Consider the following 25,373-nt stretch of genomic DNA (forward strand, 5'->3'; position numbering starts at 1 on the left):
CAGATTCTCAGCCTCTTGCTCTATAAACAGATTTGACAAAAGTACCCCAGGGGAAAATGGCTCCAGAGTACCAACTTAGCCCCGAGATGAAATCTCTCTCCTCCTTGAAATCTTGGCCCCTTTAGGCCTCATGGAATCAGTACTTCACTGATCACCTTCCTTTGTATTTCTTACTGTTTCCGCAGACACATTGATCTACACACACAACCCCATCTAATCCAGAACTCTGTCCCTGTGTTTTTCTCCATGTGCTGAATGTGGATGGGAAACCCTTTGACAATGACAATGCAGTCCTTTTATTTAGCCCTATTTAAGGTATTTAATTACGCTGCATATTAACTATAACTAGCAAAGCTGACTTCAACATATCAAGGTACAAAAAAGGTCACATCTTAATATCTAAATAATTTTAAACTGAAACTCCTTTTGTGTTACAGTTATGCTAATCCAGTTTCTCAGATCAGGCAAAGAGAGGGCAGGAGGCACAGCCACTTGGTAATTCCTTGAGGCTGGAAAAAACCCACTTTACTTTTGCTCCCACTCCATCAGTCCAAATTAGTCACATTGTCTCACCTAAATGCAAGAAAGGTTGGGAAAAGTCATCCTTGGCTGGGAAGTTGCTTCTCCGAAAGATCTCCATGGCCTGGAAGGGGCCCATGAAACTTTACTGTCCAGTAGATCATTGCTGCTACAGCAGACACTTAAGAAAAAGGACTACTCTCTAGGGGTAACATATTGGGAGGAGTCATAGATGAATGTGAAGAGAAGGGAGAAGATATGAGAGAACTTGTTCATTTAGAATGAAAGAGAAATCATATAGATAAATTAGCCATCATGTTTAGAAGATAAAATACTTTTAGCAAATTTAAGATGCCATGTATGAAATCTGTACCAGTAATAAGAAAGAAAAATGTTACCAATTAGGTAGTGATACAATACATTCTAAGTATATCAATTATAATAAGCTTATCAATTTCAAAGTTATTAAAATGTAAATAAACTACTCACTTTTGAATAAAGAACGGTGGAAGAGAGCTTAAAAAGTTTGGCCTTCCTTCTTCGCCGGTAAGCCAGCTGAGTAGACAGCTGAGGGTTGCTGTGAATTTTAGGGTAAATCATGGAGTCCTTTAGCTGCTCTTGCAAAACCTGAGGGACGGGGATATTCCACTTCATTTATTGTGGCCTCAATTATGATTCTTTAAAGTGCTTAATTTATTTGCTTTTGTTTTTATTTGTTGGGTTTGGCCTAAATTACACAGTTCTTTTCTCTGTTTTGTGCCCCTACACCTCAACTCCCATATCTCTGTAGAAGTCTCCTCTAACCCCTGAATGTCGGAATTTTAAACTCACCCATATTCTCTCTCTTGGGTTAAAGCAAGAAATCTAATTAGCTTTATAGAGCAAATCTAGGCCTTTGCTTTTAAATGTAACCTACAATTAAGCACCCTGTATTTAAATATTCCATGATGAATAAGTATAAATCCCTTAATCATTTTATATATGTGTTAATTTCCTGGCTTTTAAATATTGGAAATTTTGACTTGACTCTTGAATTCAGTTTGATTTTTAGTTAGTGTATGATAAGGAGAAGGAAGAAAGACATGAAAATCTTACAGTGGTGACAAGTTTGGTGGAGCTCAATATTCTTATATTTTGCTATTATTACAGTTAGTGTTAAAATCCAAATGAATGTGCTATCAATCAATAAACATATTTTCTGAATCTATGTGTAATGAATGTGAACTCGTTATAACCATATGGACTCCATGGGTCAAAACCATTATAATCCTCTGTCCTCAGGAGATAGAAATTTCTTGGTGATGTAACAAACGTTTGGAAATTCTGCATTCTTATTTTGTTGCCAAAATATGTTATTATCACTCAGATTAATCAGATCTTAGCACATTAAAAACAGTATTAGTCATCATGCAAGTACATTAGCCTAACAAATATATTGCTATATAAATCGTCTAGGATGCATTTTCGGTGTCAGAGTGTGTCAGGGTTGGATGAGTCCTTAGAAACATCTGATAAAGTACCATTCCCAGCCCCACATTTCAATCATCTGTTTGTTTAGCCGCTGCTTGAGTACTGCCAGAACGTGGGAACTCACAACTTTTAAAGCGGCTCACTTTGCTGTTGAATAATTCTAATTAGGAATCTTTCCCTACTTCCCTCCTTTCACTTCTATCCATTGTCTGCCATATTACCTCCTAGGACCACAGTGAGGATGAGGGAAGATAATGCTTGTCACATGCTTGACAGAATCTTTAGGACACAATAAATCATCAATTAAAATCACTATTTATTAATTTTATTGTCCTTCTACCCAACTTTCATCCTTAGAAATTCTAATTACATCTAGGATTTTCTTTAAGGTTCACTTTCTCCCAGAAGCCCAGATTCCTGAGACTGGGGTATCTTCCATATTCTTACAGCATGTTGGACTTATTGCCACTGAATCCTGTATTTTTATTTTTATTCTGCATCCTCTATCAGCTTCCTTAAGGCAGGGACTTTGCCATACCATTGTTTTCTTTTTTTTTTTTTTTTTTTTTATTTATTTATTTATTTATTTATTTATTTTTTGGGGGGGTACACCAGGTTCAATCATCCGTTTTTATACACATCATACCATCGTTTTCATAGTACCTAGCCAATTATTTGGCACACAGTAGATGACTAATATGATTTCTTGAATGAATGAATAAATGGGTGAATACCTAGTATAGATATTAGGTAAAGCAGCTAGTACTATACCTGGAACAGCTTCAAATACTGAGTAATATGACGCAGCATGAAATATGACTTTTTAGTACAGCTTTATCAGGGTCTAACATGTCAGTATATCAGCAGATAAAAGTGAAGCCATGTTTACATTAGGCATGTTCAAGATTATTCAAATATGCAGTAGTTGGGAGAATGAAAGCAAAGCCAGGACGTAGTTTCTCTGATTCTTTGATCTGATTATAATGCAACATGGTTCTTTAATAAGTTTCCCAACAAAAGTGTTCTTTTCTGGGACAATCAGTTCTACTACCATTCCAAAATGAATACTCATTGTTTAGTTTTGTAGATTTTCTTTTTGCCAGATTCAGTGGTTTCCTGGGTTCACATGTATCCTTTAATAGTTTTTCCTTTAGAAAGACAAGATAGACCTAGGGATGCAGTAAGAAGGCTTTGATTTTATATCAAAAATAGATTATTTGCACTTGTGTCTGTTGATTTGTGTCTAGTTTTATGTTTATCTAGAAGAGGCAGCCCCCTGTGAGCTCATGTGAAGTTCTGATCTCATCTCAGCCCTTCCAGGCTGTGTACTTAAGTGACTGATGTCCTATGTGAAATTGATGGAATGTTTTCCAATCTCCTTAGCTGCTTCTCCTTTCAGAATTCCACTCATTTCTCTTTCTTGTAGAGATCCTAGCAAGAGATATTTTGGGGTTTTAATTTTTATTTTGGATCTTATTAATATTTGTTTTAGGAATATTTATCAAAAGAAATAGGTAGAAACTAAAACTAGCTTAAATTAAGGGCGAAGGAAAGGAAACCACCGTGTAGTATCAGAAGAACCCCATGGGACGAAGTTCTCTGTGTAACTCTGTCTTTCTCAAGGATGACATGATCTTTCATGGATGTCCTATATCAACATTATGTTCTCTTCTGGGTCCTAGCTTCTCCTTGGGCCTCTATATTCTTGTTTTCCACAGTAATTCTAATATCTGTCTTTGAGTAGCCATGTCAGTGACTCTGCTTTGTCTGAAAACTCCAGTGCTCAGCACCATCTGATTCAGTTTTTTTGTTTGTTTTTTGGGTTTTTGTTTTGTCATTTAGCTTGGCAGAGAAAAACCTGTGTTACACCTTGATAATCAGCTATCCCCAGAAGGATAGGGTTGCCTTGTGCAATAGGGACACTTATGACCTTGTCCTCTTAGGGCTTGCAGCCCACCGTTGGCTACTCTGGCACCATGACACACCCTTGCATTTTAGATTGCTTCCCTTTGAAAACCTACCAGACAAGAAAACTCTATTATTAATTTTGGCACAAAAAATTCCTTGACATCCACCACACTGACAACTCTGTGCACCTCACTAAAAACTGCAGGTACTTGAAAGATCAGTTCTGTTATCCAATGTAAACTTTTTTAATTATTTTAAATTAAATATTTTAAAATATGTAGGAAGTGGAGTAGTTTCTATACCAGGAATTTCATATGTCTGTGAAGCATTGGGTCTTTAATTTGTCCTTGTTAATGCAAGGCAAGAGTTAGTATTAGATTTCCCTAGCTGTGTTTTCAGGAATAAAACAAATATTGGACAACTTATATGCAAAGGCACTTACATTACAACTTCATCAAAATGCAGACTATTCTAGTTCTCAGAAGCTCATCTAAAACGCATATATCTCCATTCTCAAGCAGACATGTGTTCTAATTTAATTCTTAGTTTTTAAATTAATATTCACTATGTACAGATGAATACACTGATGAGAAATATCTGTATATGGAAACTGAGTTATCGGCTATGTTTTATATTTAATTGTAGTTTTTTTTTTCTTCTGCATGTCATTTCCTCTGGCATCTTATGGAAGCTCTACATTGCAAGGTTATAGCAGAGGATGTGACGATAGTAATATGTGTTATTTTTACTGGTTCATGGAAACACATGCTGATTGATGAGCTATCAGTTACAAGCTGGAGCTGGCTTCTGTATTGTTGAAAAAAGTAGCTAGGAATTCTTTGCATCCTAACGGAATCCTTTCCCAATTTATTTTCCAAAATGCAAAGACTCCACCCATTCATCCATTTCTGCCCCAGGCAATGACTGCCTGGTCCGTTCTGAGTCTTCCTCACTGCAGAGCTTTATAAGTTTTATCTCAAGCTCCTGACAGCTTTTTCAGGAGTCCCTTACTTCCTCGGTGAAAACCCAGGAATTTATTTTCTTCTTTCTAATATTTCGGGTTAAAATTATACTCCCTGTACCCCTTAGGAATGAGTTAGCAAATACATGAACGAAGTCCCTTCATACCCCACCTCTACCCCTGGAAGACGTTGCAAACTGAACATGGCACTGTGTCCAGATGGGCCTCGAGGTTTTCAGTCCTTCTCAACACAGCCCGTTTTTTTTTTTTATTATCACCGTGCTGGAACTAACAAGGGAGATAAAACCTATTTATAATCCCTGTATCATGTATTCATCTACAGCATTAGCTGAGAACTGTGCGTTGTTCTGGAGTTAGAAGAAAAAGACAGAGTTCTGCCCTCAGGGAGTTCACAGCTGATGGGTTAAATAGATGTCAATACCTGTGTGCAGTCTAGCAGCCAGGGGTGTAAGGGACAGTGACCTATACAGGAAAGAGTGATGCACTCTGTTGGGAGTTGGGGAGGCTGGGGGCCCTCACTGAAAGAGGCAGAGAATGGAGGATGGAGGATGGCGCTTATGCCTTAAAGGAGCCAGACATCCCATGGGAACTTCAGCACGTGCCTTGTATAATAGTTAGGAGAGGCAAGGAGTGGTCTTCGAGAGGACAGAAGCCAGGTGTTTCGGGTGTGACTTCAGTGACCTAGTACAGTTCAACAAGGCTTTTCTGATTATCTGCACCCCAATAATCTGGGTTAATTGTTTTAAAAGCCATGGTAGATACGTTCAAGGAACTAGCAGAACAACAAAAATCTGAAAAGTAAACCATCACATTTCAAGGTAGTAAGTGCTTTAATTGGGATGAGAACAAAGAGCTATCAGAATCCAGAAAAGAGGGAAATGAACCTTTGTGTGTGTGGGCAAGTTGGGGGACATATTGTAAGGAAAAAAAACATAGTGATCTTTTAGTAAGGAAGCAGTCTACTAATCAGAATATTATTACAATAATTAAAATACTAGGGTTTAGGAGTGTGGTAGCAATTACAGCATAATTAAAAATGGGTATGTTAATACAAATTTCATATAGAGTCTGCTGCGTACGTGCTCCTTGCAAAAGAAAACAGATGTGAGAAAATGCAGTCACTGCTACTTGCGATGTTTTAGAAACACCTTAATGTCACTCAGTAGACAGACTTGTATTTCTAACCAACAGAGAAGGTGAAAATACTGCAGAGAGTTCTTAAAAAGTTGCCAAGTTGCTATGATATTTGTTTGACGAATCACAGGCAGATCTGATTTTGAAGGAATCCTGTCACTCTCATCAGTTATCATTCCTGGGAGAGAAATAAATCCTTCTAGAACTTTTTTGCAGGACTTTCTGAGCTGTGCCTCAGTCTTCACAAATGACTGTTGTTTATTTTTGGCCTCACTGTCACCTTGTTGTCTGACATATCAAGGTACCGCTAGAAAAGATTAGCAGCAGCTTAAATTATTTTGTGTCTTGTTAAAGTCTAATGGCTTGTGGAATTGAAGAGAGCTGTGTGCCTGTGAGTGACTGTTAACTAGCTTGACTAGTGCACATTTATTTTGATTCTTCTACCACATCAACTGTAATCGGTTCCATGCTGAAATAATAGTTCTGCCCACACCACCTTTGGAGTCTGTGACAAATTTCTGTTGGACAACAGAAAGCATACTTTCTTTCTTTTGTTGACAAATCCTTAAGTTTCGTACCTTATGAGAAATACACTGTAGGGCTTCCTAGGTGGCACAGTGGTTAAGAATCTACCTGCCAATGCAGGGGACATGGGTTCGATCCTTGCTGCAGGAAAATTCCACATGCCGCGGAACAACTAAGCCCGTGCGCCACAACTATTGAGCCTGCACTTTAGACCCCATGAGCCACAACTATCACGCCCACGTGCTGCAACTACTGAAGCCCACGCGCCTAGAGCCTGTGCTCTGCAACAAGAGAAGCCACGGCAATGAGGACCACAATGAAGAGTAGCCCCCACTCACCGCAACTAGAGAAAGCCCATGCACAGCAAAAAAAAGACCCAACACGGCCAATTAAATAAATAAATAAATACATTTATTAAAAAATAGAAATAAAAGAAATAATAATAATAAAAAAAAGAAATGCACTGTAACTTCTCCAGAGGATGCTGAAGTTGAGGATTCCTCCCTAGAGCTGGCAGTTGACACGTGATTATTGAGCAGTGGAAAGAGCTTGAGAAGGAGGGTGAAAGCCACAGGCAGAATATTGAAAGTCATTCCTGCTGCAATTTTTGCATGACACAGTGACATGCAAAAAATCCCCGTCCCTCCTTTTGAAAACGAATTACTCATGCTAGGCCTTGGGATGGAATGCCTGTGTTTGACTTCTTGGTTAACCGCTAACTGGCTCAGGGGTTCTCAGCGCTGTCTGCATGTGAGAATCACCGGGCGCTTTTAAAGCTCTCCCTGACCCCGAACATCCCAGAACAGTTAGATCAGAATTTGTGGGGTTACTACCCTCAAAACAGCATTTTTAATGCCTCTCAAGTGTTTTCAATACATAGCCAAGTTTGAAACCAGCATTGGCTTTTTGTCCCAGATAAGTCATTTCATCTGTCTTCACCTCTGCTTTTCCATCTGCAAAATGGAATGTTTTAGATGTTCCAACCTCTTCCATTCTGTATCAAAGGAGGGAGAAATGAAGGTATTTAGCCAAAGGGATTTCCAACATCCTTCCCAGTAGGAGCAGCCTGTGTTTTTGACTCCATGACAGGGCCCATAGCCCTGAGGGACAGAACACTTGAGCATCCTCAAAAGGTAGAGAGCTTAGCCTCAGGCTGAGACGTCCATCCTGACAGCCACAGAAGAGCAGGGGACGTGCCAATAATCCACTAATTCACTGCTCAGTATTCTCTCTACCAGACCAAACCACGCTTGACATCCTGGCTTCAACACTTTCCTTGCTGGGGTTGAAGCCAGGGAAGGGGGCAGGCCTGAAGAGCAGCATTTTAGCTACCAGTTCTGCTGAGAGGAAAATTCATGACTGTGCTCCTGAAGCTGAGTCAGGAAGAGCCAAGTGCAGGAGAGTCCGGGTAAGCGGTATTAAGTTCAGGGAAGGAGGACTTACATGGCCGGGAAGGAAAAAGAGGAAAACAAAGTATGACTCACTCATGCCCTGATGCCCAAGCTGGGATGCGTACCATTTGGCAAGAAGTAGGTCATGTGGGAGTAGGGATCAAGCTTGGGTAAACAGTCATTGACTTGATCTAAGGATGCAATTTAGGGACCCCAGTCTCCCAGTCAAGAGTGGTTTGGTGCCTCTTGGCAGAATGAGGTCAGCATTTTACAGTAACAGGTTTCCCTTCATAGGAATGTCCAGAAAACTTCCTCTCTCAGTTGGCTGTTCTATCCCTGGACTCCCAGAATTTACTGCCCCATTCACTTGGAAATGAATCCTCAACAGCTGAAGACTTTTCCTCACTCTGCGCCCTCATCCTTGTATCTTTGTGGTCTCTCTGAGGTCTGATTCATCTCCCATTTCACTTAACACCAACCATAAAGCTTTGCAAACCAGAAGCTCTTTATAAATCTTTTTCTTCCAATGCAATAATAATTTGGGGGAAAACAGCGAAAATGAAGGAGGCTAAGGAGATATGGGTGTCCAAATAGGGTAGAAGAAAATCATAAAAGAAGTCGAGGCAGGACAGGGGTAGAGGGGACTCCCTTAATCACAGGCTGCAGGGTGCACCTCTTCATTAGATGTTCTTCCCAACATTGGGCCATCTGTTTATAGCTCTTTTACCGCCACTAGTCTGCGGGCATTTATTAGGCAGAGTCTGGGCCCCCTTCTTTGTAAATTAGCTATATACTAGCCTCAGGGAGGACTGGGATTGTTAGAATAGGAGTAGTCTTGGACATCGATATCCCAAGATAGGCCTTGGTTCTCATTTGAAAGGTCATAATTGTGAAAGTATAATTGTTTATACTAAGAGCCAGGTACTTGAAAGAGCAAAACATTCCTCTAAAATATACTCAGAACCTGGGGACATAGCACAGACGTCCATCCCACACCATCCTCTGTAAGAACAGGCTGATGGGATAAGAAGTTCCCTCACCTCTGGTGAGGGCACTCAACCATTAGCCTCCTGATGGAAGGAAGGAAGTCAGAGAAGATGCAACTGAAAAGCCATGAGTCTTGCTGGGACCCATGGCCCTAACCCTCTTCAATTGTTCAAGGCCTGTAGGGGGAAGAAGAGCAGGACAAATGGGGTCCCTGTGTAACTGAGGGATCCCACAGCAGAAGGGCACTGGACAGCTTTCCAAGATGTTCCCCAAGAGACTTTTGTTCTTCTAGAAAGTCCTGTCTCCACCCACTGTGACGCATGAACCATGGATTCAGGCAATTTGGTCTGAGGGTAGCCTCTCAGAGTCCACGCAGATCATGACATTTGGGGGAAGCTGATAAGTTCCACCCACCCCCACCTTCTGCGGAGCAATGCCTGAAAGCTGGCCAGCAGTCTCAACCAGGCAATGGTCCCTGAAAGACAGTGTCAGAACTTATGGATCTTAGAATATCGGGAAGTAGGGGGTTGGGGAAATGTGTAATGAGAAGAGCCGGCCATGTCCACAGTGAAAATAGAAGCTAGTGTCCAAGGAGGACACCTAAGTGGGGGCCAGGCTGACCATGAGCTTGGTCTGCAGACCCTTATCTAGAGCCAAGACAATACCTGATCCCCTTAGAGGAAAAAAGGAAAAGACAAGGACCTTGAACTTGACTGGATGATTTCCAAAGAGGAAGCAATTGGGTTCTAAACTGAGGGGCTGCGAGGATCAATGTGTTAACTATCCTGTTATAAACAAGAACGGAGCTACAGGCTCCATTGCGCATAAGATTTTAGGCTTGGGTATAGAAACATGAAGTAAGTTACATGTTTATGCCCCTGAATTTTGGTCTCACATTCCTGACACTTTGTAATCAGTTGCATTTTGTGATGCCAGCCTCTAGGACTGGAGCTGGTTTTCATCAGTGCTGAAATGCTGGTGGTACCGTCTATGCTTTCGACCCCGTGGTAGGTCCTCAGGATGCAGATTGTCAAGGCAACAAACTCAGATTCTGGTTGTATGAAGCCGAGAGCCCAGCAAAGAAGGGAGAAGCTGCCAGTGAGACAGGGTGACTAACAGGGAAATGCAGCATGCCACTGGGGAATAAAGCCAGGAGACCTCACTTTATGTTGGAGTCAGGGACTCTTCCCTGATGGGTCATCCTCAAGCTCAGACCTGATCAAGTCAGGGAACAGGAGAGTAAAGAGTCCCAGACAAAGGGAAATTTCCAAAGCTTTCAAGTTCTGCATCTCACACAAGAGGTCAAAGTGATCCTGATTACAGCTAGGCAGGAATTGCAGACACACTGAGCTCCAAGGCTCGAGACAGAGGACCTTTCAGATTCAAAGCAATCATGGTATCTGCTCCTAGAGCCTCAAATGGTACTTTAGCACACAAAACTAAGCATGTTTCTGGAAACATAACCTTGAACCCTCTCAACTAAATGTTTTCTGAAAGTTTGATCAAGAAAGTCAACATATTTGGAGGATCTCAGCTATTCTTCAAGCCAACATTTTCTGTAAAGGGGGAAGTGTTAAACACTTTTTGCTTCACGGGCCGTCACTTCTCTGTCACAACTGCACTACTCTGCCTTTGTAGCATGAAATCAGCCATAGACAATACGTGAATGAATGAGCGTGTCATGTTCCAATAAATCCTCATTTATAAAAATAGGTGATGATGGATCAGATTTGGCTTGCAACCATAGTTTTCCAATGCCTGTTCTAAATCCTCTAAGCATCAAAAGCACTCTAAAATCTACTTCTGGACTAACCTGAAGAACAGGGAACTTTGATTGTAGACTGTATAATTTTGCTTTGCAGGATTATTTAACAATTAGGTAGAGGCACTATTATACTGGGTATTGTAAGAGTATCAGTGCAGGAAACATCATTGTATTTGGCTATAACTGGGTGGCACGCCCCTGCCTAGCTGCAAGAGAGGCAAGAGAGCAAGTAGCTGACACTCCAGAAGCTGCTGTGGGAGAGGGGCTCAGTTTGATTAGGTAATCACGTTCGTCGGGATGGGCTTCAGCAACAAACATTTATGTCCCCTTCATGCTAATTGTCCATCTTTCTTCACCAGGGATTTCCTCTTCATCATCACTGATGTCACTCAAGGATCCTGGTGACAGAAGGTGACTATCTAGAATGTGATTGGTTGCCACGGCAGAACGGAAAGAGGGTGTGGCAAACTATACACTAGATCTTTCAGTTTTTTTCCCCAGAAGCGATGCACGTTATTTACGCTCACATTTCATTGGTTACAGCAAGTCATATGGATATGCCAAAGTTTTGATGACGTGGGGAATGCAAACTTATTCTAAGCCCATAGAAAGAACAAGACAAAGTCTTTCTGAACAACACCAATGCTACCACAGCACAATCAGTAGCTGTCCTGGGGGGCTGAGGCATGAGTCCAGAGAAGACAGGATGAGGGCTCAGGGGGACAAAGAGGCCAGGAGGGATAACAGGCTGCCTGAGAGGATGCTCCTACCTCCCAGAGGGGAGGACCACAGCCTCAACAGGCGGGCGTCAGCAAGGGCTCCTGAAGTCCCTGGTAAGGCCATTAATCAGGATCCTCAAAAATTTCTAACCGGGTGCAATCCTAACTCACCAGTCCCCACCTATTAGGTTGAAGAAAGCCCTTCTCGGGTCTCAGAGCTATGCAGCATGACCCTCAGAGGGGTCCTGCAGATGCCAGGGAAAGTGTCATTGTCCTGGAAGGTCACTTCTCATGGAAAAACACCTGAAATTTCCTATGAAAACATATGAGAAGAAAACTGAAATGCTCCCCGAGCACCTGCGTGCAGAGAAGATTTCACTTCATCACCCTTTTTGTCAAACGCTCTCATGGTTCCATCATTTTCCTGTGTTTACTTCTCCCCCCGCTAGTGGCCATGCTGGGGCAGGGGTCTTTCTTCTGACAGGGCAGGGGTCTGGCCACTGTCCCTTGGACAGCTGGTTCCAAGTTCCCCTCCACAGGCCGGGTATCTCAGCTCTATCTGGCCGCTGCATGCTTCAGTAACTAACCCAGAGTCAGCACCACTGTTAAAAACACCAGTTGTTACAGATGAAACAGAGATGGGAGCAGGTGGGCTGTGTGGGCTGAGATGTTACACCTACAAAATCTGCAGAGAAAAAGAATTTCTCTGTGCAGTTCACTGCACTTCCAAACACACACACACAGACGTGCATCTACTCCGAGCCAAAAACAAAGAAGGACTGAGCCAGAAAGGGAGCGGTGCTACAGCACAAAGGCGCACGCGGCTGGTCCCCCTGGGCTCTGCCTGAGGGTACAAAAGCCTGAAATATGCCCTTAGGATTCCTCTGCTCCTCTGTATAGGATTCTGAGGGGTGGAGACCTTGACTTTTTGATCTCAGTAGCCTGAGCCCAGTGCATTGCCTTTGGGTACACAAAATAGGTTGACTAAAGAAATAAAATGTGAGGAAAATAAATAAATAAAACTAGAGGCAAGGAGGGAGATTTCTTTTTTTCTTCCATAAAAGATGCATTTGAGGTTCCCTTAAACACTGTATATCTGGGGGGCACCTGGATGTCTGTTTGGAGACCATTAATTACTTGACACATGGACAACAATCAGAAAAGATAAAAATAGTGTCTGTTTCAATAGGACTTTTATATTTGCTTTCTCATTAGGTTGTCACGTCTCCCCTGATTCCAGCTAAAGCAGAAGAGGTTTTCTTTGGTCTGTTTACCTTTCTTAGCCGACATTGATAAGGCCAGAATAGGGGGGTGATAAAATACGGCACAATTTATTCCAATCAGGAAATGGAGAGTACGATTCCATTTACAAAAATCCATTCCTTCTTGTAGTTATTCATTCCTTGGATAAATATATTTTAAGTGCCTACCGTGTACTAGACTTTGTGCTGGAGGTCCATGTTGGCTTAAAATTTGCAACCTACAGTAGAGAGCATTGCATTTTTAAGTAACAAATATTTAAACTGAAGTGACTGCTTCCACCTTTATCTTTGTAGTCATAGAGAAAGCCCTTATCTTTCTGGTTCACTTTGCTTTATCAAAGGTGAAGCAGGAATGCTGTTACGTGCTCAAAGCGTTAACAGGAAGGAAAAATGAGAAAATACTCTATGCCGGGTGCAAAAGAGGCACTGGATAAGAAACATTTTACTTCCTTTCCCTTTACTAAATCATAGATGAGGGCCAGATTAACCGATTAATAAACATATTTAGTCTTTTTATTACAAAAGACATAAGTATCTGCATTTCTGAGGTAAGAGATTTTTCTTCCATTTCTTCAACAAATGTAGAGTTAGCTAAAGAAACTCAACACACCCGCGGTTCTGGGCTAGACCATGAGCTCCGGATTCGGCATGGGTGCTGTGAGATTCCCCAGGACTGCTCTCTGAAGGCTGGGCTCACCAGAAAAATATTCTGAGAAGATGTCATCTTTACCTACCCATGAAACGTGGGGAAGGTTCACAGAGACAAAGAGAAGGATGGAAGGCTTTCCTGGTAAAGAGCCTGATGTGAACCAAGTTCCAGGAGCCAGGGTGCAGGAAGCAGCCCCACCACCAGCCTTGACCCTGACAGCGGGTTTCCATGGCATTGTTCACTGATGACCGATCTCTAACCAGGGATGTTTACTGGGGATCTCACGTGTAAATATGCCCTGGGTTAGGAAGTGAGGGAGACGAAGAAAACCCAGTCGCATTCCCTCCCAAGAAGCACATGCCATGTTTTACAACAAGTGAATTTCAATGTTGCATCTTTTAGGCAGAAATTTGATGTAGGGCAAGTCTCTGTTGGATTCCATCCAAACTCCAGATCATCAATGTAATGACTCCATAACTTGTTTATTAAACATGCCAGACAGACCATATAGGTTAAAAGCAACTTGTAACTCAATTATTTCCCATCAGTGCCTTTCAAACCTGCTCTAGATTCTCTCTTCCTCACCAACAAAACACGGTCCCGTAATTTATTGGATCACTTTTGGATATTACCATACACGGTCACTCGTAAGTTGTAAACAGTCGAGTCTAATATCAAAATTTCCGCCTGCCATCCAATATAAAGTTTTTCTTCCCATGCCCTAATACGGGCCAGATGTGTGATTCTGAAGATGAAATAGGAGACGGGGTCAGCTTCCTTCCTCTCCTCTCCAATCTCCTAATGTGTGTGTGTGTGTGTGTGTATACACAAATATATATTTATATATTAATATATAGATAGAATTACGCAGAATTACAGTATACATATAATAAGTATACTACAATTATATAGAATTATGAATGAAGTACAGTGCCGTCTTGACTCCCACCACTTTCTGTGCCGTGGGCTTCCTCAGTGTAGCAGATTTTTGAAAGCGGGCTCTTGGCGCGGAGCCCATCTCTGGGTTCCTGGGACATGCTCAGTGCTCCTCCACATCATCTGTCCCTTAAAGCAGGCGACGCATCCTTCCTCTGACCCCCTCCAACTCTTCCTTAGGGCCCATTTGGGGTAAACCATTTCTGCTGGGGTCCCCTTGCCCTGATGGATAGATGTTTGAGGTGGACACTTCTCAGAGTTTCCCAAGCCTGCTTCTGCAAGTACCACTCTGGTCCAAGAGAAATACTTCATAAATGTGTGTCCCCAATACTGGAAAATCGGTGTGCTGTCATGGAAGCCTTCTAACTGCTCTGAGGTCAGGGGCAGACCCAGCTAGCTTCATTCCTTTGGGCCTTTCTAGTCCAGAGACCAAGGGCTGCTTCTGACACATTTTATAGTCTCCGTTCTCCAAACACAGAGAGACACAAGCACCCCCCTGTTGCTGGTTTCTTAGAAATTCTCAGTACTGATTTCCTATCTCCTCTTATAAATAGTCTGGTGATGGGCGAGGTGCTAAGAGTCACAGAAGCATTGTTGGATGGTCACCTTTACAGGTAAAGCAAAGATGCTCTAAGAACTTCCTTTAAAATGTGGGAATGCTTCTGAAATTTTGTTTCCCTGGTATTTCTTTCCTTTCATCTCCACACACAGTTGAAGTGCAAAAGCCTTCTTAACTTCATCTGGAATCTCTGACTTTAGGTAATTAGCAATATATGACTTGTTATGATTCTACACACTATGAATGCTTTGCTTTTTGAGTGTGAGTTTTCCTTGAAACAAGGTGTATTTTCTGTCTTTGTTGAAAAAGAGAGGGGAAGTTAATCGCACTGGCTGTGGTGACATCAATTATTAGGTGTATTTTCACTTTTAAGGATATAGTACTTTTCTATATTTGAAGTGACATCTTCTGAAATAAGGATTTCCTTCTACTATACAATTTGGGCTTTCTCATCCTGTAACTCAAATTAAATTATACATTTTCCATATCAGGAAAAAATGCAAGCCCTCCACATCTCCATCAAGAGCAGTGATTCTCCTCTTGAAGAACGTTAAAAATCTTATCTGTGTGTGACTTCTATGATTTAAACTTGTGTGATGTAAGCAAGACATAGGAAATAAAATCGACCTTTACCCAACTCATGCGTGACCCAAGGCTTCTAGCAAACGACTGATTGTATCCTGAAATTTAAAGGAGGCCTTTCTTCTCCTTTGGGGAATATCTTCTCACAATCCATGTTAGCTAATAACAACATATTCTTGTGTCATTTTATCTGTCGTCAGCAGAACAAAATCTTCCATAGACCTTGTCTCTATGGCATTAACAAGGATAATTGGTCTTCTTTAGGGCCCACATTCTAGTCTGAAATAATTCTAGGCCAACTCTGTGGCATCAAGAATGAAGATGAATGGCCAAGTGTCTGCAGCTTGACTTCTTGCAGATTCCCTATGGTTAGGCTCAGTAGCTTTTCAGTCCACACAATACATATTTGTGTAGTTTCTGGTATACTTTTTTTATATTCAGTGGAAATCTACTCTCTGCATTGTCCTACTGTATGTACTTCTGAGGAGTAATAGAACTAAAAGATGCTTTGCCTTCTAAGAGTTTGCTATCTGGACCAGAGAGAATACTAACACAAAAGATTTTAGAGATGCTGCAGACTAAATAGATGAAAGATAAATCATGAAAGCAATGCCCGCTGACTTTGCACACTGAAAGTCTCCCAGATAGCTCTGTGTATGTTAAGTATTGATAAATCTAGTCATCTTTGCTCTCAGCTCAAGGCCCTATATATCTATTTATTTAAAATATTGTATTTGTTTAAGACTTTACTGATCATTTTCTAAGAATCTACACTAGAGTTGGAAAACAAAGAATACACGTATAACACAGTTAAATAAAAACATGAGGCAAGATAAGCTTAAGAGTTTAAAAAAAGGTAACAGATACAAAAGCAGTAAAGGCTATAGGAACTCAGAGAAACAGGAGAATGAGGTATCCAAACTCTCTGGGAAGAAGTCCTGACCAAGGAGGTCAGCCTGCATCACGCCAGAACAATGGGTAGGACTACAAAGGAGAAAAGACAATTATATGGGAATTTGAAATTGAAAAAAAAAAAAAAACACAACATTATTCTCACTACTGGGCAATACAACTTTGGGAAACCTCAGACGTACTTCTTTTCAGTCTAGCTGGCCCAGGAAAGATGCACGTCTTCTTCCCAGCATCTTCCCAGCAAACCAGGAGTATACTGACAGTGCCCTCAGGTCATGAGACCATCCCTGGACTACTTGGTCCAGAAGGAAGGGTTACGAACATACACCAGTCTCAGTCCAGTGACCACATGGAATGGAGGACAGGCAGTTCCTCAAAGGAAACGAGACTGGTGGGCACTTGAAAATGACAGCTCTTTTACTGCACCTTCATACCAGCGTTACATTACCATTAAGTCTCCTCCAACATGAAGCCCACCATGGTTATCCTGGCCAAACCATCTCTTTATTGTTCCTGGATCATGTCATGTTTGTTCCAGACCCTAAAACCAAGCCTTTGGTCTCGCTCTTCATCTCTACTAGAAAATTACTCCCTTTTCTTCCCTCTTTTCTACATATTATCCATTACTCAGACTCAACACAAGCTAACCTCCCCCATGAAGAATTTCCAGCCCATCCAGACAACTCACTCTCCTGATTCTCCAAGTTCCCACATTCCCATCTCCAAAGGATCACCGTGGTCCCTTCACCCAGATTCCCTAATAGCTTCCCTGCTGAGGTACATGGTATTAGCGATCATCAAATTTCTCTTCCCACCCCTACCATGGAAGAAGCACAGCTTCTGATTTCACTGACGTTGACCTTGGCCAAGTGATTTGCTTTGACCAACAGAATGTCACCATACATGGCTTATACCAAGTTCAAGCACCTGTGCTTAGAGGCCTTGCAAGTTTTCAACAGCCTCTTGAGCTTTCTTGCTCCTCCATGAGAATAGCACCCTCCAGAGGATGGCTTTACTTCAGGCTGGAGGCTGGATGACTTTACTTCAGGCAGTGTGGAGCCAGGCCAAGCCCAGCCAAACAGAGCCCAGCAGAGTCATAGCAAACTTGCAGGCCCATAATGAGAAATAAATATCTGTTGTATAAACCAGTGACATTTGGGGGTTGTTTGTTACTGCAGCAAAGCTGACTAATACAACCATGAACTGTTCAATGGTGGAACAAATGCCAAGGACTGTAGTCTTTATTAACATGAAGCTTTGACAAGTGATATTGTGTCTCTGAAGAGTATAGATTACTAATGGGTATCAAGAATACATTGGATTTCTTTCAATACCCATTGGATCATCAGTCTTTCTTGAAGTGGTTTCTCCAGGTGCATACACAGATATTAGAAAACTACACTCACAGTACTGAAGCACCCATGCTGCTCCTGGGGGCCACTGCACAAGGAGTGTCACGCACACAGAGGGCTGGGACCTGCCTCCCGGCCCCAAGCTCCTGCCCGTTCAACACATGCCATAAACACACACATGCATACACATGCAACACACGCTCTCCCATACACAGGCACACACACATATGCACATTTACACACACGCACACTTCCACCAGCACTCACACATGCACACACTCCCATACCTGCACACCTACACACATCACTCACTCTCTCATACATCCACATGCACACACATGTGTGATCCACTCACACACATACTGCTCGTATACACGTGCACACGCACACTCTCATATACCACCACCCTTTCCCTCCCTCCACACGCTCACACCCAAGCATGACAGGAGGGCTGAATTCCTCTCCAGACCAGGGCCGGGCTTATCCTCAGTGGCTATTTCCCACACAAATCGCTCTTCCTCCTGGACTGCTAAGGACTTATCAAAGCCAGAAAATCAACACTGGTCACTTCTGCCCCTTGAAAACATGCCTCTGGGCAGGAAGCTGGGAGAGAGGAAAAGAGGAGTTAAAATGTGCACTTAAATATAAAAAATGCATGTATTTACATTTATAAATATAAAAATATACAGATTTTCCTAAGAATCTTAGCAGTGAGATAAGATAGCAAGATAGGAAGGGAAAAGTACTTGAAGGACTCTGGCCTCTGAGAGGTCCTTGAGGAGACTCAGCCCCACTGGCCTGGCATTTTCACAATGACTGTTCTGAAACTCCTTGATTAAATGCCAGAGGAATTATACTGTGAACACTTTGGGATCTGCGTCTTTCTGACTGTAAAGGACGGGGATTTGAAGCCTGACACATGGTCCCAGCCGCCACCCCTTGCCAAGGCTGTTTGCCCCAGTTGCTGGTGGGTCCTGGGAGGTGGAAAACTGCTGGGAGAAAACCAACCGGAGTGTGTGAGTGGGATGCAGACACCTGGGGCTGCCTGAACCAGAGGAGAGGAGGGACGGTCTGGAGCAAACTGGTTGCAAAGGAGGACGGGGACCCTTAGGAAAAGAGGTCCTCTCCTGAACGAAGACCCTCAGCCCAGGCTGGGCATGGACTGGAAGGAGAGAGAGAGACTGTGAGTGGCAGAAAGAGCCGCTGTCCTCAGGATGCTAGACATTGCGCCACGGACCCCTTTGAGGGAAATTAACCCTGGATGGAGCGCCCTTGGCTGCTTCTGAGGAGTTCACATTCTAAGGGGGCAGCGCAGCCCTGCCCCCGAGTGCTCAGCGGTCATGCAGCGAGCGGTGCTGCTTGCAGGGGTGCCCCGGGCAGAGCAGGCTCTCGCTGGGGAGCCAGCCCAGGAGGCAGCCGCCCCTTGTGTGTCCTGGGTCCACTCTGTCCATGGGAGCCTGTGGGGAAAGGGAGGACACATCTCGCAGGCCAGCTGGCGGCTATGCACACCTCACTGGGCCTGTCTGACGATTAAAATGAGACACTTTCCCTTCGGTCCTGTCAGGCTCCCCTGCCTGGAGCTGGTGAGCGTGTAAGGTGCCCTCAGGCAGGAAGGAGGTGTGTGCGGAGACCCAAGGTCAGAGTCAGATCCGCCCACGAGCTCCACAGGCAGCCTGGCCTTTGGTCCTCTTTCACAACGTCGGCTGTGACTGGGGCCAGAGATCCTGCTACAGATGCCAGCGCCTGCGGCGGACACAGCCAAGAGTTTCTCACTCAGGCGAAAAGCCTCTGAGTGACCCTCACTTCAATGGGGTTTCACAAAATCCTCTAAGATGCCACTGAAACAAGCATGAATATTGTTCCTGAGTCCTGAAAAGACAAAAAAAATTCATTCCCACTCGGCAGCCTCCTCTCACCAGTATAAGAACATGAAACTTGGAATTTCCCTGGTTGCACAGTGGTTAGGAATCCACCTGCTAATGCAGGGGACATGGGTTCGAGCCCTGGTCCAGGAAGATCCCACATGCCGTGAAGCAACTAAGCCCGTGTGCCACAGCTACTGAGCCTGCGCTTCAGAGACTGCGAGCCACAACCACTGAGCCCTTGCGCTGCAACTACTGAGCCTGTGCTCCACAACCAGAGAAGCCACTGCAATGAGAAGCCCGTGCGCAGCAACAAAGACCCAATGCAACCTATATACATATATACTGCCACAGGCAGCATGTCTTTGAAAATATTTTGAATTAATTTCTATATTTAGTTTTAAGAATGAATCGTAATAATGAATCTTGGTTAAAAAAAAGTTAGGATATTATCACTTAAAAAATATACACATGCGGTATGTCTTGGAATTAAAAGAAGACAATGCAGTTTAAATTTCTGATGCATTTGAGGGGAATGGCAAAACTGTCCAGGAGCTTGAGAAAACAGTGATTGCCTCTATTGCTTTTATGTTCAAAATTTCAGCAAGAACAAATAGCATAGTTCCGTCCTAATATAATTAATATAGCTTTAGCAAGAGGCCAACCACAGCTATGGAGCCAAATCCAGCCTGCTTTCCAATTTGGCAAGTAAAGTTTCATTAGAACACAGCCACACCATTGGTTTACATATTGTCCACCGCTGCTTTCAGGCTACGACAGCGAAACTGAGCAGTTGTGACAGAGACTAGGTGGCCCATAAAGCTGAAAATATTCACTATCCAGCCCTTCACAAAGTTTTCCAACACCTACAATAAGTCCGCAAAGTGTTCTGAGTCATTCACAGATGTTTTCAGCTCTATGATGAGATAGTGAGTTGCCCGGCATTGGAAGCATCCAAGTCTAGGCATCTATCAGTCAAGAAGACTAAAACCAGGACACCTGCATTGGCACGGAAGGTGGATGGCTTCTGAGAAGAGGCTTTTGGGTTCTCCATCTTCTCCACATGCTGTTAATAAAGCACTTTCTCCACTGTCCCTCATTCTACTCTGTTGTCTTCGCAGTGACCTAAAAATAATAATCGTTGTCTACGTTTCAAATTTGAGGCTCAGAAAAAAATGGTCACTACATCAATGATATGCATGTGACAAATTCATGTGACACAATAGGGCACTTTCCCTCCTGACTTGGCTCATACTGTCTGAAGAACCAGAACCGTCTGCGGCCAAGAGCGTGAAGCAGCAGGAAACGGGCATTTGTTAAGTCAGGAGCCAAGCGTCAAGAAAGGCAGAGTCCTCATGCATTCCTTATTCCACAAATCCAAAACAATCCTTTTCAAAGAGGAGCACACAGAGGCCCAGAGATTTGGTAGCATCCCTGGAGGTGCCCAGAAGGATACTGCAGAGCTGGCACGGGGCGGGGGGTAGGTCTGGGGGTTTCCGGAGCCCACCGCCTCTACTCTGGTCAGACCCCACTCTCACCTCATCACCGTCAAGGGTTCCAGCCCATCATCCCCGCAATGCCCTGGTACTTCTTAGACACAAACACAGAGCGCAGGAAGGACGCGGGCGTTAATCAAGAGCTGGTCCCTCTCCCTCCCGACACCAAGCTGAGGACCCCGAGTGGCTGGGATGGAAGAGTGCAGCCTGTAGTCACAGTCGGCCCTGCCACGCAGACCCCAGCCCTGGTTTGATGAGAGTGATGATTTCTAAAAGAACCTTGTTTGAAGAGAAACAAATGATCCCAAGCTGTCGCCGAGATGGCACATGATAAAAGCATTAGCACTCAAGCAAGGCTCCTGCAATCCCTGAATGGGTGGTCGGAAGAGATGGTAATTTATCAGAACCCAGGACCATGCGGGACGAAGGCAAGTGATTCTCTGAAGTCCCCACACAGCCCAGGGTTTGTGCCTACAAGATCAGAGGCTGGCATCTCTACGAACACACACGTCCTGTCGTGTTGGGGCGAGTCACAGGCCTGGCTCGGGCACAAGGTATGGGCTCAAGATTTCACTTCCAAAGTGAGCAGATGGTGCAACCCGTGTTCCATGCTCGCGAGAGATCACGCCCAGCTCACACGCGCATGTTGACTGAGCACCAAATAGCGCATTTCTCAAGCTGACGTGGTATCTGACAGGGGCTGCCTGCTGGCCCCCTGCCCCCTTCACAGCACAGAGGAAACTTCCAATTATTGAGGTCACAGATGTCAAAGCTTTCCTAGCACGTATTCTAAAATGTCAAAGTCACCCTCTGCATCTCTTTATTGGGTTCTCTGAAATAAAACCTTGATCTCTCATCACATGTCCAAAAGTACACTTGGAGATTGGATCTTCTTTGGGGAAAACGGGTGGTCCTCAAGCTGATCGCAGGTTGCTTGGGTGTGAGTTTCTGATCCTTCCTGCTGTGAAACACGGTGCCCCTTGCCTGGCTTCTCTCTGGTGAACACGTTCCTGTTACCCAAAAAGGGAGGAACCCTGGGCTGGGAATTAGAAAACCCAGATTCTATGTGTTCCTATTCTACTGACTTTCTAAATATTGGTTTTCCGAGCTTTAAAATGGAAAGATCAGGTGAAGTTAAGCCAAAATTACAGATACACAAGGGTCAAAAGCATCAGTAAAATATGAAGCAATCTTTACAGTGATTAAATTGAATTTACTGTGAGTAAGTAATGTGTGCTGCTGCTCTCTGCAGCTGAACTACATTAGCTGTCTTCTTCTTCTGTGACTTCTCCCCAAATGCGGGTCCCTGGGGGTGACCCATTGCACTTTAGGTGACCTCTGGGTCAAGCCAGGAGCAGGTGGCATGCAGACGTGGTAAGTATGTTGAAGGCACAAGGGAATGATGAAAAGGTAGGGAAGAGGCAAGCAGAGGCGAGGACCAAGTTGTAGGGAACTTATGTCAAAGAAAGAAGAGATGAGCTTGTGATGAAAGGTCCGTAGCCAAAGGTGACTCATCATCTCAACAACTGACATCTTCATAGAGCAGTAAAAGTCACACAGCTGTTTCATATATATGGATTCATTTAACAATTGCTTTTTAATTAAAAATGTTACCAGGCCCTGGGGATTCAACGGGTTGAGAACCAGGGCTCAGCATGGCCATCCTGTCTCACGGAAATCCTTTTCCTGACTCCCATCTCATCAGTGACTCTTCCTGCACGTTCTCGAAATTCTGGATTCCACCTGATCGAGGCAGCTGCTAAACGTTGTTCACCAGGTCTGGTCACCTTCCCCTACAACATGAAAATATGGAAGGAAGGGACTTTCTTTCTGCATCCACATTCCTACAGTAGGTGCTTAATAAATGTTGATCGACAGGAACTAGTTTTCCTTTCTAGAAATATGACCAGTGAATGGGCACCTTAATCACTTGTTTACCTGTCTCCCAGGTAGAGCAAGGAAAATGCCACATCAAATGTGTGTGTGTGACAGATATCATATGATATCACTTATAAGTGGAGTCTAAAAATATGATACAGATGGACTGACTTACAAAACAGAAACAGGCTCACAGACACAGAACACAAACTAATGGTTACCAAAGGGGAAAGTGTGTGTGGGGGAAGAGGGATAAATCAGGAATTTGGGATTAACAGATACACACGACTATATATAAAATAGATAAACAACAAGGACCTACTGTATAGCACAGGGAACTATATTCAATATCTTGTAATAGCCTATAATGGAAAAAATCTGAAAAAGATTATATATATATTTCATTTTGCTGTATACCTGAAACTAACACAACATTGTAAATCAACTATCCTTCAATTAAAAAAAAAATGTGTGTGTATGCAATTTCTGGTTTATTAAAGAACATGGGCTCTATTGAAACGAAAATGCCTCATCGACCACATCAGTAAATTCAGTAAACTATGTGAGACTTTCTATTTATCAAACTATTTGTGAACAATTCTAAAATAGGACATAGATTACAATGTAGTGATTACAATTGATTAAAATCACTAATTTGAGAAAATATTTTTAAAAATCCAGTTTGCCACTGGACACATCACAGTTTCAAGACTTCGCTTTAACTTCTCCATCCAATGAAGCCAGATATAATCATGCATCACAAAATATATTTCATCCTGTCTGATTGTCAATTGCCAAGTCAACCATCTCCACTTTCCTGAAGAAAATGTGGACTCTTGGCAGCATTTAACCGCGGCAAACCTTCACAGCTTTCCCCATTACTGGTTTTCTGCTGCAAATTTCAGCAGATTGGACACACAAGGTGTCACTATTTAAAAGATCATGCTGAACATTTTGCTCAGTTGGAAAAGACTAAGAGCAGTGAATGATGCGGTGCTTCTAGCATCTGTTCAGGTAAACAGGGATATTACTGACCCTCCAATGTGCACCCTGCCGGCAAAGACAATCCCAACACTTTTCTATCCCCTTCACTGAAAACAGTTAGAAATGAGCCGCATTGCATCTCTGAATGGCAATCTCTCTCCATTGTACTGCTTCTTGATAATATCCCAAGCTGCCCACACACACACACACAGAAACCTATTTGCCTTACCTCTGCAAAGGGAACTCTTCTGCTCCTCCCAACAATAGAACTTCTGGAGAAGCTGATGCCTGAACGTGCATAATATCAACGCAATAACTTGAAAAATAGAACACAATTTGGTGAATCCACTGGTTATTTTGTCTTCCTCTTGCCAAACGACTGGTTCAGCTGCTACTTTTTTTGCACTGAACTGACAGGATGGAGCAGTGGTTCTCTCTCTGTCATTTCAATGGACAAGTCCAAGGAGGAGGCCTCGTCTCTAAGCGGCAGTTACGTAAGATCCCCAGAACTCTCTTTCCCTCCACTCCAGCTCGTGAAATCCTACATATTTTGTTGGGTTTGCTCAACTGCTGCTTCTTCTAAGGGGCCTTCAATCCACCAAGTCAAAGTTACTTCACACCCAAATCTGTTTGTTATGCCTCCGATATAGCCTTTATTTCAGTCTATGGGATAAGAATTGCCTATGTTGGTCTTATTTTATTACGTAACAGATGCCAAGTAACTATGGATTACCTTTAATTCTGCAATGCTATAGAATAACAAGTCACAAGAGTTATTTTGCTTATCTGTGAAAAAGACGTCGTACTTGACTCTGCCTGAAATGTGTGGTCCTCTCCTTTGCCAGGTCCATGGTCAACACAACTTCAGGTGCTGGGCCTCCACCTGTCCAGTACTGAGGAACATGGGAGGATGGAAAGTCCATCAGAACTGATCTTCACCAGCTGTGATGGATGGCTTCCTGAGGACTCAAGTCTGGAGCTCCTACTTTGCAGTAAGCTGTCAAAGGCAATGCAGAGGCAGATGCAGTGTTTCAAGACTAGGGTCATCTAATGCTTTGGTGATTGTGAGGTAGAAAATGGAGGAGGTACACAGGATTGCTGTGAGTAACTGGGACCTGGGCGACTGATTGCAAATAACTTCCAGCCGAAGTATATAGGTGATGAGGATATACTTTGAAATATCTCCTTATGTGTTTTCCCTCTTTTAACCCACCCTTCCATCCTTCTAGCCCTTTTACGATAATTGGCCATGGTGATGGGAAGGCTGTTAGGACACTGCTGTACTACCTAAGTAACTCACTCTTTGACTCTGGCTCTCTATGCCCCCCATGAAGGGGAGGGCCCACTTATCTTCTAAGGAAATACTCAGATTTGTCAACCTACAGGGTAACATTCTCTACTTGGTGTGGTCCAATATTCAGGATCCTAAAGATGCTACTTTATTATCTCTTCCTGCTCCTCTCTTAAGGAAACAACAAGAACTGAGCTGCTTTCATTTACA

This window comes from Hippopotamus amphibius, chromosome 7 (genome assembly GCF_030028045.1).
Source record: "Hippopotamus amphibius kiboko isolate mHipAmp2 chromosome 7, mHipAmp2.hap2, whole genome shotgun sequence".
Lineage (NCBI taxonomy): Eukaryota > Metazoa > Chordata > Mammalia > Artiodactyla > Hippopotamidae > Hippopotamus > Hippopotamus amphibius.